The sequence below is a fragment of the Hydra viridissima genome, unplaced genomic scaffold, assembly GCF_058129835.1.
Source record: "Hydra viridissima isolate aposymbiotic clone 2 unplaced genomic scaffold, HvirCarnegie_v1 scaffold_5, whole genome shotgun sequence".
In the NCBI taxonomy this organism is placed as follows: domain Eukaryota; kingdom Metazoa; phylum Cnidaria; class Hydrozoa; order Anthoathecata; family Hydridae; genus Hydra; species Hydra viridissima.
Genome location: NW_028324304.1, coordinates 9311241 through 9326648, shown reverse-complemented (window position 1 = coordinate 9326648; position 15408 = coordinate 9311241). Strand labels below are relative to the sequence as shown.

At 31.9% G+C, this 15408-nt stretch overlaps 2 protein-coding genes and 1 pseudogene across 11 annotated transcripts in view; 1 reads left to right on the top strand and 2 right to left on the bottom strand.

The window, feature by feature from the left end:
- Window positions 1–15408, bottom strand: part of LOC149888489 (uncharacterized) — a 242973-nt gene that overhangs the window by 19987 nt on the left and 207578 nt on the right. The window lies entirely within an intron of this gene.
- LOC149888503 (uncharacterized) lies at window positions 10695–13537 on the bottom strand (annotated as a pseudogene).
- Window positions 13908–15408, top strand: part of LOC149888502 (uncharacterized) — an 11932-nt gene continuing 10431 nt past the window's right edge. The window contains exons 1-3 of one of the 7 annotated variants that reach the window (XM_090088404.1): window positions 13910–14789; window positions 14938–15018; window positions 15167–15207. The gene's annotated coding sequence lies outside the window, so the exon portion shown is untranslated. Of the gene's footprint in view, window positions 14790–14937; window positions 15023–15166 lie in introns of all 7 variants that reach the window. The other 6 variants (XM_090088401.1, XR_016452804.1, XR_016452805.1 and 3 more) reach the window with 6 other exon arrangements.

The following is a 15408-nucleotide window of genomic DNA, read 5'->3' as shown; positions in this document are numbered from 1 at the left end:
CTGTGTGTTTCGGATCGTTGTCTTGCTGAAAAATCCATTTTATTGGCATATTCCATTTAGCATGAGGTAACATAACATCTTTCAGGATATTTTTATATATGAAACGGTCCATTATTCCATCGTTTTGATGTATTGGACCTAGACCGTTAGCAAAAAAACACCCCCAGACCATTACATTGCCTCCACCATGCTTCACGGTCTTATGGCGGTAACGTAAATCGAGGCGTTTTCCGGCCGGTCGACGTACACGGCAAATGGAATCGTTCCCAATGATGTTGAACTTCGATTCATCACTGAACAGGACAGTTCGCCATTTCTGCACATTCCAGTCAATATAAGATGTAGCAAACAGGAGTCTTTTCTTCTGGTTTTTTAGTGAAATCAGCGGTTTCTTTGCAGGGCGTTGAGAAAACAATCCGGCTTCAACAGCACGTCATCTGATTGTTCGGTCCGATACAGGCAGCTCTAATTACTTTTGTATCTCGACTGATGATATCCAGGGATCCTCCTTGACGGATCTGACGATCATAGAATCCTCTCTAGAAGTGGTAGAACGCAGTCTTTCACTTTTGTTATCTGCTGCCAACTTCCCCGTAGAACGATATTTGGAACATAGTCTTGATACGGTCCATTTTTTCACGCGATATTTATCACAAATACTTTTTTGTGACATTCCACTTACGTAATCGTCAATATTTCTTAGTTCCAATCCAAAACTGTCGGGAGCCATTTTTGCACTTGAAGTCATAAAAATATTTCTGGATGCTACTGGATGCTTCCAGATGCTTCTTCTGGAAACTTCTGGAAGTTTCTGCATGCTTCTGGAAACTTCTGGATACTTCCTTTAATTATTAAAAAACTTCCGTGATGTTGACACGGACCAGACTTAAGAAAATGAAACAAACCAAAAAAGTTGCACTTGTTTTGTCCGCTGCAAAATGGTACTTTGTAAAACAAAAAACATAGAAACAATAAATGGAAGTGGCAAAACTTAAGATTTTACTAAAGGCAAAGATAAAGTTAAGATCTCTCTTTAGAATTTTCGTGAATACCCTACCAGCATAGGCGCCGAGTTCACGGGGGCAACAGGGGCAGTGCCCCTCCAGGAAATTTATACTAATAATATATCATCACGGATTATCTCGGGGGCGAATAGATACTCTCGTCCTCATGATAATCCGTGATAATATATTATTAGTATATTTTTCCTGGGGGGGCACTGCCCCTGTAGCCCCCGTGAACTCGGCGCCTATGCCTACCAGGATCTTTGTCATCTTCTGAGGTCAGTTTCTTTGATTTGAACAAAGTCATAATTCTGTTGGATATAGAGCAACTTTTTAACTTTTTCCGGCTGAAGCTTGGTCCTTTTGTGTGTGACTATGTTTCCTCCTGCAGAGAAGGCCTTCTCGGAAGTGGCCGAAGATGCTGGAATTGCCAGGTAACGCCGTGCTGCTTCAGCCAAAAGAGGTAAAGTTATTTCATGTTTTTTCCAAAACCCAAGAACATTTACCTGGGCCTCTTTCCTTGGCCAGGGATTCATATTCTTGTAGACATCCCATTCCTTAGCAATGCCGGATTTGTCCGAAATTGCTGTGTGTTGAGAATGAAATTCGATAACGTCTTGAGCAAACGAATCTGTTTCCTCCTCCAAGTTTGCAGTGGCCATTGGTTGATCCATGATTTTGTTGAGCCATTCATGATGATTGGTGTGGTTTTCAACCAAGTACTTGTAGGTTTTATCATAGGTTCCAAATTTTTTGGATGTCACACCCTTGTAGTAAGGATTAAGGAGATGACCAACACCAAGAAACATGGTATGAGCGCCAGTATTGGGAACCTTTTATCAAGCTTGGCTGGAAAAGAGCTTGTGTCTGACAAATTATCCTTGACCAATTCAACCCTGTTGATGTGGTGCTGCAAATTGTAGAGACCACCAACAACGATGTATAGAGTTGGCTTTTTATCTGCACTAAGTCTCTCAGATGTCTTTGCCAACAGTTTGAGAGTAGGCAACAGTTCCTCAAAGATTTTAAACTCCAACCAGAGGGCACAAGAGATACAACATCTGCTGGGTCAATGCCTGGCCTTGCTTTTATTGCCAAAAGAGGTTCTTTCATGTCAAAGATACTATATAGAAGTATGTAGAATTCCAGCGAGTGTTGTTGGCAGTGATGAACTTTTTGTAGACCAACTCTGTAACATTTTCCTTTAAATCGGTTTCCATGGCAAGACGAATGTCCCTGTTCATAGCTGCAATTTCGGCCTTGATTCTTTCATTCACCAAATGACTTTTGTGCATCTTTTCTGCTAGCCTTTGAGCACAAGTGATTGCATGATCTACTGTTGTGGTGGCATCAACAGTCAAATTCAAGGTATGGTCCACACAAAGCAAAGACTAATCAATAAAGGTGCACTTTTGAATTGCAGCTTTGACATTAGCCTCTCCCTGAACGGACTGACAGAAACAACAAACTTGTTCAGGGTCCACTCCTTGTCAATGTAATGAACAGACAATGATTGGTATGGATCAAAGTTTCTTGAAGTCCAAATGTCCGTGCTCAGTCCGAGACTGAAATCTAAATATCTATAATTGAAAATGTTAATTGGTTAATTGTTTATTTGATATAAAGTACTCAATTTAAGAATTTGACCAAAAAAAAATTTTTAACCAAAAAAAAGTTCTCAGGATTCAATTTAATTGCTTATATGAATTCCATAGAGAGCAACTGAAACAATTGTTTGTCTTCCATCCAACCCGGCTTGGTTGTTGTAAATATGGTGTTTGTTGGTCCCCCTACACACCAGTCTTTGTATAGATGTGATATTGTAAAGGATGAATGGTGGAAGAATGGTACCGTTCATACACATGCAGTTGTACACTCAATAATTGTATGTTCATACAATTATCGACTGTACTAACCAATTTTAAAGAGCGCTAAGCACCAAGCTTGCTGTTTGCCTTTTCTGCACGCCTGCAATTATATGCAGTATTACTTAAAAATCCAATCTCGTCAAAATTCCATATATTGCACAAAGTGTATTTTTGATATTTGCTTCAAGAAGTTGTTCTTGAAGTGTATTGAAATAACTTGTAATTTTGTCTTCAGTACAAGAAGAAGCAATGAGAAACGAAATACTCCGCCTGCTACTCTGGTGTTAATTTATAACTATATTGTTTCGATAAACCTTAATACCGTTCCCGTCCTGGATTACCGTTTTGTCAAAACATTGATTTTGATTTGTAGGTACCAAATAACCCCAAACTATTGCTCTTAAATTAATTAATAATTAATTAAAACGTATATTAATGATAACCTTTGCTGTCTATCTAAAAAAGTTTATAACAAAAATGATTTGTACTTACATTTATAAGACTAAACAACTTGCACTGAAGAGCAGTTGCAATTTACAGTAGGAAAAATCAAAAAAGGTGAAATATCACTCGGTAAAGCTTGAAAAGCATACAACATATAAAAGGTAACTCTTTACAGGCGTGTGCATAACAAAGTCCAATCACACGATTAAGGTACAGCGAACTTTTCTAAGTCCAGCGTTTGAATTTGTTCTTGTTTCAGTACTTATAAGTTTAGCCTATTGGGGATTCGGCAGAACGTTTGTAGATGTTATAGCGCTCATCTTAATTCATAAGTGTCAGCATTGTTATAACCCTTATAACATTTCCTCGGTTTTTCGCACAAATTGTCTACAAAACTGTCTTTTTAGTTAGATAAAAACTAATTTTTAGTTTTGTGGGTTTGAAGTCAAGTTTTTTGAAATAAACCTTTTCATTTTAATAAGGTAAGAATTTTAAAATTTTCAAGACGCGAAATTTTTTTAGCAATTTTTACACCTTGAAATGAACAGAAAATTCTCAACAATTAGGTGTAACATTTTTTGTTTTAGCATTAAATAAATGAAAAAAAAAAAGTTGCCACAACCTTCACCTTTTTTATTTACTCATGCCCCAGTTTACTTTATTCATCAACTCTTTTTAACTTGAAGTGTAGTTTTTCGATAAAAGGTTCTGTTAAAATATCCCCTCCCCCCCTCCCCCCCCCCAAAAAAAATAATTTAAGATTTGAAATGATGCGCAAATAGTTTGTGATTTGAAACAATTACTTAATTTTTCGACAGATTGTGACGTGTAACCTTGATGACGTCAGTGCATGTTTTGTTGAATCGATTTTGAGATGTATTTAGCATTACATATGGCTTAAGTTTTACATCTATGTTAAAAATATAATCGCTTTTTTTAATATTAGTTTGTTGAGAAATACTGACAATAAACACGTTCACAATAAAGTTTTTTGTATTAGCTTCCAATAAGTATTTTATTTACTTATTCAAAAAAAGTAAAAACTTATAGCCAAATCGCTAAAAAACAGCTTAGCAATAATAACATACCATATGTTGTTAATGCGAATGTATGCAAATCTACGCATAGTATACACTTATACACATAAGTATATATATATATATATATATATATATATATATATATATATATATATATATATATATATATTCATTCAAAAGTAACAAATTTTTTAATATATTTTTAGTGTTGATTTTGTAAATGTCAAATCCAACAAACTGTTTAGCTCTGGATAACAGTGTTCACTGTGAGCATGCATTTGATTGGTATGTTAATAACTACCACAAGCCTTCAGATAAACTTTTACTTATTCATGTACAGCAGACCTCTTATGTTCCATTAGTGGGGCTTGAAGATATGGAAGGGTTTATGAATGTTTCACAGCTTATGGCACAAGAAAGCTCAGAACAAACAAAGTGCTTGATAGCCAAGTATAAACATAAATGTGAAGAAAAAGGTATAGATTATGAAGTTGTTATTGATGATGGGAATTCACCTGGTGAATCCATATGCAGGATTGCTAAAGAGAAGCATGTACAAACAATTGTTATGGGTCAAAGAGGGTTAAGTGCAGTGGGAAGATTGTTTCTTGGAAGCACAAGCGATTATGTACTTCATCACACACATATTCCTGTTATTGTTGTGCCACCTGTAATTCTTGATGAACAAAAAAATGATTAGATTAGAGAAAAAAATTATTTTTCAAATAAAACTAATTCTCAATAACTATGGGTATTTTATTTTTCTTAAACCTTTCTAGGCTTAAAATGTGTAAATTTAAATATAAACAAATTATTTTAGGGATGTAGTACATTATTAATATATTAATGAGTTCTTAAATTCTTTAAGTTTTATCTCAACTAAAACTGATTGGTACAATTTTTACATAGTTTGACATAAAAACCAAAAAAAAAAAAGGTTTCTTTTCATAAGAGGTGCTCAGTTATTGTCAAAATTTACATAGGTTTTGATTTTAAAACAAAAATTGCAATGCATAGATATAATTTTTTATTTACATAGTTAAATGTTTTTAATTACTTTGTGCTGTGTTTATGAGTTTAAATAATACCTAAATATTTTTGACACCATCATTTCACAAGAGAAAATTTTTGTCTGGTTTATAAACCTGTCTTCAAGTTTTATATCTCCATAATTACCATTAAGAAATGAGTAATTATACATGTATGTATGTATGTATGTATGTATGTATGTATGTATGTATGTATGTATGTATGTATGTATGTATGTATGTATGTATGTATGTATGTATGTATTTTTATAACATACAGGTATATAAAATATTACAAAATTTTATCTCAAAATATTACAAACCAAGATAAATTATTTTAATATTTAAAGAAATAATGGTGGTTTGTAGTAGTTGAATATTTTGATCCCTAATTCCATCAATCTTATAGATTGGTCTTATGTCATAAAAAAAAAAAACAAGACCAAATATTTATTTTTGCTCTGCTGTATTTAACAGTTTTTAGAATGTATTGCAGTTTGTATGAATAGCAAGTTTTCTTACATCCTATGTCCATTTGACCCAAATAAAAAAATTTTGTTCTCATCAGACCACAAAATATTACGCCTTTTTGAAGCAGGCCTATCTTTTGTAAAATGCAATCTTGCTACCATGTGTGTTTTTTTCAGAAAAGGAACTTTTTTGGGCTTCTGACAACTAATTTACCTATTTCTAACCTACGTACTGTTCTCGAATAAACGCTTAATAAAAATCTGAAAGAGTGGTCAAATTTAATGTTATAACTATGCAGTTTACCTGCTGAATGAAGTTTTTACCGGTAAAATATTGATAAAATTGTGCTTGTAAATTTCTTAAAAATTTAAACTATTGTGGAAGCGCTTTTAAAAATGTTAGAAGTTGTTTTTGACTGACCGTAAAAAATTAGAAGCTGGTATTTTGACTATAAAAAAATTTAACTAAAATTGAATTATCTTTCGCATTTCAATTGTTAATTCTTTTAAAAACTGATTGAGCTCGTTTATTCAAAATGTTGTCTGTGTTTTATGTATTACGAAAACCATCAGTTTGATTTTCTTTTGAGCAATAAATATTGGTGGGAAACGCCTTAAGCAAAGGAAAAGCATGTGAAATAGTCGACCAATTGAAAAAATGATTTCAAGACTTATGGCACTGAATTTAGTTTTAATTGTTATCAGCTCATTTATTCTGCATGACTGAAAAAGATGATTTTCTAAAAAAATCGTGCAATTAAGTAAAAAAGCTTGCTACTAGTCTAAGGATTTAATAAACAACTTTAAATCCTTAGTATCTGTTTAATTAGATAAGTATTCTTCTTTGAAAAACGGGGGATATTAATATGCTTCGAAGATACAAGCAGTGGAGTCTTTGTCTGAACTGGATTTCTTAATCTCTACCGGCCGGAAAAGTTGCAGAATTTGAATGAAAATTAGCGAAAGTGTTTTCTGCTAAGCTACGGATAAAACTTCCCTGAGTTCTTTAAGTTCGCAAAATTGTTTCTAAATGAATACCATATTTGTTTAGGCACCGCTGCACAGTGAAAAATAAAGGTTGTGTTTCGGACCAAAAATCGATAACTTTTTTGTTACTAAAAATAGCGATTTGAAATTTTGCACAAATGTAAAGTAGTATATGACGCTTCTAATGAAATACTTTTTATAAGAATTTTTTGTAATACAAGATTAAAAATAGATAAAAATCAAAAACTTCAAAACTGGCTTTTTTTTTATTTATTTATACTTAACATAATACTTTACAAATATATGAAAATACCTTAAAATTATTAGAAACGACGAAAAATACATAAAATGCTTACCTACTAATTTTAGAAATATTTAAAACAGTTTCTTAATAACAGTTTTTAAATAGTTGTTTTTATGAAACAATGTATAGGTATATTAAAGGTACTATATCATAACTACGTAGGGAGTTTCAGTTCCTGAAATCAATTTGTTGACTTTCAAAAGCTGCAGAGTATCTTTATCAAGTTCTTGCACATTTTTGTTATACGGTTTTCTAATCCTGGTGATGTACGGATCGGAAGTGTACAGAAGAGTATGAAATACATCCTCATTTGTAACTGATCGAGAACATTTTCTGGCATGATGAAGGCGAAATTTTTTATAATCCTTACTACGGGATTCTTGCGCATCTTCTGAAAGTTGATCGGTAGGAAGTACTGCAAAATGCTTTATGATATTTTCTCCGTGAAGTAAGATTTTGTGTACTGAAGATGGCTTATAGTACCATCCATAATTGGTCACATAGATTCGGGCAGTTTCTAAAGCATAACTACCAAAACTTTCAGCATTTATCATAACACCTGAGGAGAGAGCTTGCAGAATTATGTAAAATCGCTCAATCAAATTTTCATCCACTCCAGTGATTTCAGCAGAGCAGCTTGCATTGTAAAAAATCTTACATTCTTCGGTATTACCACTTACTTGTCTTGATTTGTCAATCATCAACCCTAGCTCCTCACGAAAATGTTTCTGCACCAAGATCTTCTTCTCTTGCTTTAACCGTTTCTTTTCTTCACTTGTGGCTGCTCATGTTTGGAAAGAAAGGTTGTAATAAATATGTAATGTCATTTTCATACAACGAATCCAGGCATGTAGTGGAGACAATCATTATTGATAAGAATTTTCATTTTCAGACCTAGAAGCCACTTTGGTCAAATCGTTCATTTGCCGTGGAGTAGCTCCACATATTGTACATGTAGACCCAGAAGGCGTATCCGTTAATGCCTGAGCCACTTTTCCATCTATCATTGTTAGAAAAAGTTCATGTTTTACTTGTACACTTTTACCATTTTTATTAATTATAGACGGCCGCAAAGAGTTTATTTGGCTCTTTATTTCATCTACAATGGCTTTAGTTTTCTCGGGAGTCTCTTTGCAAAATTCTATACATATGCCGGATTTTGCCAAACAACTGCGCCGGTTACTTTATCAATTAGTTTAATAGGCACCAAAGAACTAATAAACAAATTTGCATCAGAAATAAGTTCAGATTCCTTTGGAAGTTTCTGCTTGTATTGGCTTTGGCAAGAGGAATTATTACAGCCCCATTTACTATATAAAAGTAAATGTTTGAATTCAATGCTGTACACGGAATCTATGGTCAAAGTTCTAACTACAGTGTGATCCAATAAATCTTGCAGTTTCAGAATTTTTGCATATGTTCGCAATTTCTATTGCAGAAGATGGTGGATAGCAGGTCTGTTTAATTTCTTGAATTTTATAATATGGTGGGAATATGGAACAGTTTCGTTCATTTGTCACCTTCCTCATGTACAAATATTGTGCTTTTATTAAATATAATCAATAAACACGCTGAATGCTTCTTCATCCGTTAGCATATTTTTCTGGCTTGCATTTTCCATAAAACTCGATATTAATTTTTTTTTTGTCTTTATCAGCAATCCTTAATGATTCCACAAATTTTGCTTCTGCTTCTTCTCCTATTAAACGCAACGCCTGAAGATATGTATTAAAGATGTGCTCGAATCCATATTCCTTAAGTAACATGGAATTTTTTTCTTTTTTTGCTGGATTCTGACGATTCTGACGATTCTGACGAATTTTTCAAAAGAAGTAGATGGCGTGGAGTCGGTAATTGCCTCTTCTGAGTTAGGTAAAGATACACAATATTCAGAATCCAACCAACCACTTTTCTTAGATAAAAAAAAAGCTTCCTTTTTCCGTGACGCCTGTATCCATCGTTTATTAAACGACGGAATAATGTGTCTTTGAATATCTTTGATTATGAAACACAAGTTGTCCTCAGAAAGTTGATAATTTTCTTTTAAAATTGTTGACAGTGCCTCAACTGTCCTTCCTCCATCAGTATAGGAAAGCAATAATTTACATTTGGAACACTTAAAAGTTGTCATTTTAACAAGTCACTAAAGTAACCTACGTAATATTCAATAGTCTAACGTGTCGGTTTAATTTCCACTGTGAATTTGCTATACTGATATAAATGTTTCAACTCTTTATATATTGGCAGTGTACATTCACCACAAAATGAGCGCAAAATTACAAGAATGCCATGGTATCAATAAAAAATGGATAATAAATTAAAAAACATATACCAAGCTATTGTTATAAATAAACAAAATTTGAAACCACGATAAAATGCGGTTTTCTGTTTTTTTACTTTTATCACTTTTTTCTCGATAATTTCGGAAACCACACGTTTCTGCAACTCATACTTATACATGTTTCACTGTTGTAAAAAATGACCAAAAACTACTTTGAGCTGACCCGAGAAAACCGCTTTGACAGGGTGAAACTACAATGTTTCCTGACTCCAAAAATGTAAAATTTGAAATCTAACTATTTCGTCCGAGAAAATAATTTTTAGTTTTTAGTACTTTGCACAATAGGGCAAAATGACAGCTTTTCAAATTTTGCATTTTTACAGCATTCAAAAACTCTCCAAAATTAGCATTTATTACTCTAAAACATAACAGTCTATATAGCAAGTATAATTTGTATTTATTTTAACTCAGAAGATAAAATTTTACCTACAATTTCATGGTTGAACTATATTATAAACATTTTGTTGCATCAAAATTGTAAATAAGCTAAAAATTCCGGGAATAGGCAGTGAACATGTTTGTTTTAAGTTTTGCATCAAAATTGTAAACAAGCTAAAAATTCCGGGAATTGGCAGTGAACATGTTTATTTAAAGTGTTTCACTTATCAGTTGTGTGAGAAAAATTTCAAAATGCCAAATTTTTCAAAAAATCATGAAGATTGTCGGAAATCTGTCTGTGTCTTGTGTCTGAAGAAGTGCTCTCGAGAGTTGACCCAGCGAACATTGACAGACGGGTACCATATGGTTTTTAACTGGGCTTACGGGAACGGGATTTAGAAGGGTTTGTGTTCTGGTTTCCAGACGGGTTAATCCGGTCAAAATAAACATTTCAATTTACAATAATTCGCATAAAGCTGAAAATTGGTACATACTTTTAGGATATTATTACAAATAAAATATTAAAAGTCCCCACCGATCCCATATCTGCAAAAAAAGTTATTAAAGGTTAAAAGGTTAAAAAAAATAGTTTTTTCTTTTTTTCCAATTAATAATAAGTTTTATTATAATAAAGATCAAATAAAAGTATTGCATCATGAAAGTATTTAATAAAATTGTCTTTATACATTGTTATAAGAATCGTTATTCCTGAGATATTGAAATGCTTGCGAAAATATATTGCGAGAAGATATTGCAAGAATATATCGCGAGAAAATATATAGCGAAAATATATTAAGTATATGGCGATTTTATATAAAATACATTGCTAGAAAAGACATTGCAATTCTTGTGAAATTACGAAATTAACATTCATATAATATAATATAAATATTACGAAATTAATATACATATAAATAATATATATAAAGTATTTGCATATATTATATATTATTAAATGCATATTATGTATTATATATTCGTATTATTGTGATATATTATATATTAGCATTTTCTTCGCTTTCTTCTTCTTCGTAGTCATCTTCTTTTTCAAGCTGGATATGTGAAAAAGATACATCAATTGTCTCCTCATTGATAGCATCAAAATCATCATTTATTGAATTTGATTCAACGTTGGAGCAAGACTGGCGTAGGCAATAACACACACCGATGAACATAATAACCCGACTTTTTTACAGCTACATTTTGCATTACAACCCTTTTTGCAATTGCAGAAGATGGTGTTGAGAAGTCTTTCCGGAGCTGGTGGAAGTAAAGTGTCAATCGGCTCTAATGTATTATCTACTAACTTCCAACCCCAGTCAGATGGGTCCAGTTGATTGCCTAGCCATACTTGAACTTGATAATATACTCGATACAAGTGTTGACTTGAAGGAGCAGATGCTGGAGGTTTATGATTATCCTCATACATCAAAGTGTCATTGTAGGATGCGCATAAACCAAAACACGGAAAGATTTGTATAAGAAGTTTGGAACCGTCGATGGAAAAATACTGAGAGACCCAATTGCAATTTTGATTTAAAAGACCTAGGCCTAACAACAGACATAATGCTGTGGCTGATACTTGTAGGGGAGACTTGTACTGAATGGACCACAAAATAAGACTTTTTTATAAATTCGATTAATATTTATTTTGTGAATAACTATGGTGGGTTTTTTAGTTCAGAAGACAAGATTCATATCTTAACTAACTATCCTTGAAAAGTGTAAACCATTGAGCAATTGAAACATTGTTAAAAAATGCGATAAACATGACCTGTACTAAATTGTTTAATGGTCCATTCAGTTCAGTTGATTGTACTGAATGGACCAGCAGTAAACTCGTAATAAATAAAATGTTGAATTATGCACAGCAATGAGGGTATATTGATGTTCCAATATTGAATGATAATATTGTTATCCTAGTGAAAATTAACCTATAATGAGTCATGATAAACCATGAGCTTTATAGTTTTTTATGCCCAAGATTTTTTTTTTTTTTAGTATACTTTATTAGTCACACTTTCACAACTTGTTTATATTAAAAAGACACGATTATTTTGTTTTAGTAAGTAACAAACTGAAACGCAATAAATGCTCTAATCAGAAAATGGTCCAGTCCATGCAGTACAATCAATGGTGGTTCATTCAGTACACATATCAATATCCACATGTTACCCAAACAATTACAACAATCTGTACCCTAGATAACTTTCCTTCTACTTTTATCTGAAGTCCAAAATATATATCTATAATATTATTAATATTAAGAGTTCACTTCTTCTTGAAAAAACTTTGTAAATTGAAAACTCAGAAAAGTTAAAAAATTACATTTGCCTTGAAAAAACAGAAAACTTCCATAACTACTGCTTTTCTTTGAATAAATTTAACTCAGACATACTGAAGAGACATTGTGTAAAGGTGAATTATTTGTGACGACAAAAATACATCTAAATGGTCTCTAAGTTCTTTTTTTTGAAAAGGTCCATTCAGTACAAGGTCCATTCAGTACAAGTCTCCCCTACAAACTAATTTTAAATGTTCTGATTTAGATCGTTTATTTTTCAAAATAACTTGCTCTAAAAAATAAGTCAATGACTCTGGAATATCGCTGTTAATATCATCAAACATTTGACTAGGCAAGGGATAATTGGTATTATCAAATACCAATGATTGAATGTCCTCTCGAATGATTGCTGCCGCAGTTTTTAAAATTCGAAATTGTTCTTCTTCTTTATTTTGGCTTTTCTTCTCATACCAAGCTTGGTTAAGAATATCGCTATGATTGTCAAAAAAACAGATAAACGTTAATTTTCCCGGTTTTTCAGTGATAACAATTTTATTACCGAACTTCAACTTTAATCGTGTCTTAATTGTTCTGTTATCTAAATGTGGATTTTTGCAAATATTTTTTAGTTCTTCTAATGAAAACTGGCAGTCATCGCTATTTTCAATGTATTTAAATATTCCTTCCATCGCAACTTTTGTAGATTCATCTTGAGGACGACCGATTTTACACCCATTGGTTGGTCTCAAGAAAGAATTATAACAGGTATAATGATATTTAGCCTCAGCAGCAACTAAATCAAATTCATATTCAATGCGTGCAGTAACCTTTTTTGCTTCCTCGTCAAAACGATTCCATGCTACCTTCAGAATTGATTCTTTAAATTCAAGTCGCAACTTTATGAATTTTACGCCGAACTTTCTTCGCTTTCTTCTTCTCGGCCTCCTCGTTTGCTTCATTGTCGCAATATAAGCAACATCTTTTTAAACAAAAAAGTGATTCACTTACGCGCGCTCTGGTGCGAGGTGGACTATTTTCAGATGTGCTGACTTGATCTGTATCTTGCTGTCTTTTTATTGCAACAATAGTACTCTTCCGAGTATACTTTTTACTGCACACCACATGAATCGTTACAGACTTCAGATCTTTCAGGTATTCATAAAACCTGTCACTTCTTTTAACACTTGTATGAATCAAAGTCTTCATTCCACGATCAACAACTACAGTTTCACTTGCTATTAAAAGTTTACTACATATAAAACATAGTTGCAACATTTTAATAAAAGTATTAAACGGTTCCAATCGTTATAAAAAATACTGCTCGATACTCTTAACTGCAATGGAACGTTCAACGTTAAAAGTATTTCATGGTTCGTAACTTTGTTCTAAGAATTTTGGGAAGTCAGACGAGAAAAATCAGTTGAAAAAATTTGTTGAAAAAAGCATTTTTCATTGTTCTTAAACAAGTTCAAAGAAAAGCCGACGAAACAGTTTATTCAAAAATGCGTTCGCTTTTGTTTGATCTATTTTTATGATAAAAAATTTTTTTTTTTTTTTTTTTTTAAAAAAAAACAACTTTTTTTTATACCTAAAACCTTGAATAACTTTTTTTGCTGATATGGGATCGATGGGGACTTTTAATACTTTATTTGTAATAATGTGCTCAAGGTATGTACAAATTTTCAGCTCTATGCGAATTATTGCAAATCTACCACTATTTTTTTGTCTATTTTGACCGGATTAGGTTCCTTACGGTTGAAAAATTAAGCAAAAATAGTAATATGGGCCGCATGTGGTGTTTATAAGGGCTAAGAAATCTGGGATTTTTACGGGTTTCCCATTAGGGACCCATCTGGTGAAAGTAATATGCGGAAAAATCTATGCAATCAGACCATTATCGCCATTTGCAACTTACCTTGGGCAAAAAGGTTTTTACAATAAAACGTATAAATTAAAGTTATAATCATTTTCTCGTTTTATGCTTTTTATGAAACTCTATATAAAAAGTTGTTATAACTATTTTTATTTTTTATACATAAATTTCTCTTTTTCTTTCTTTAGTAAAAAGTTGAAAATTTTACAAAGTTTTACATGCAATTTGAACAATAAATACTTTAAAGAATTCATTAATATTTACGTTTATGAAAAGTAACGCCACAAGGAAATGCATATAATATTAAAAAGTTGACGTGAGGGTTTTCATTATTGTCTTAGTTCCTTGTGGCATATATTCTTAGAATCATGAATGATTTTTGAAGACCATTGAACGTTTTTCTGTAAATCCAAAAGTGCAATTTAGTAATATTTTATTCCTATATAAAGGAGATTGCGGAGTATGGATTTTTTCTACTTTCGTTTACATTTTGTAGCAGAGTAACTTACTGTGTAATTTCTGTACTGTGTTACTGAGTAAGATGTTGTATGCAAATGTTGCATTCGATGAAGAAAACAATACAGATTACGTACCACTAATTTGGTTAGTGAATGCTATGAGTGAAAATGTGTTATCAAAAATTTCATCTAGAAAATCTACAGATTTTTATTGGCCTTGCTGGACAAATATGAAAAAAATAGACTTAGCTAAATCAATATGTCAAGAACCTGAGGTTGGATGGCTTAGGAAAAATTTTGTCAACTGCAGGTAGCTTATATAATATTCTCAAAGATAGTAAAGTAATAATTTTGATAATTTTTTATAAATTTGTTTAAGCATTTAATCATAATTATTGAAATTTGAAAATGAAATTTTGATACATCAATAATTATCATAAGTACTTTTTAAAATTTAGACACAGAATCTGAAGCAAAAGAAAAATGCAGATATGCAGAAGATACCTAAAATGTTGATGAAGTATATCAAAACCAAAAAAGTAGGTATACAAAGTTACATAATTTTAATTTAACATACAAAAGATATTTATGTTAGTGTTACTCCTCTTATGTTTATGCTACTGGCTTAAAACTTGTACATTTATGAACTATTAAAGTTTCAAAAAAAATATTACTTTTGATAATTAGCCAATCCTTTAGAGATAATCAAGAAAAGACTTATGAGAAAAGTGAGTAAGATATTGTTTTAATATTTGTTTTAATAACTGTTATCTATTATAATGTTAGGTTCCAATTAAATATTTGTCATTTATACATTGCATAAAAATTTTTACGTATATTATAGCTTCCATTGTTAAGGTTTTTCTGTAGGAGAAAATTTTAATTTTTTATAATATTTTATAGTATATATATATATATATATATATATA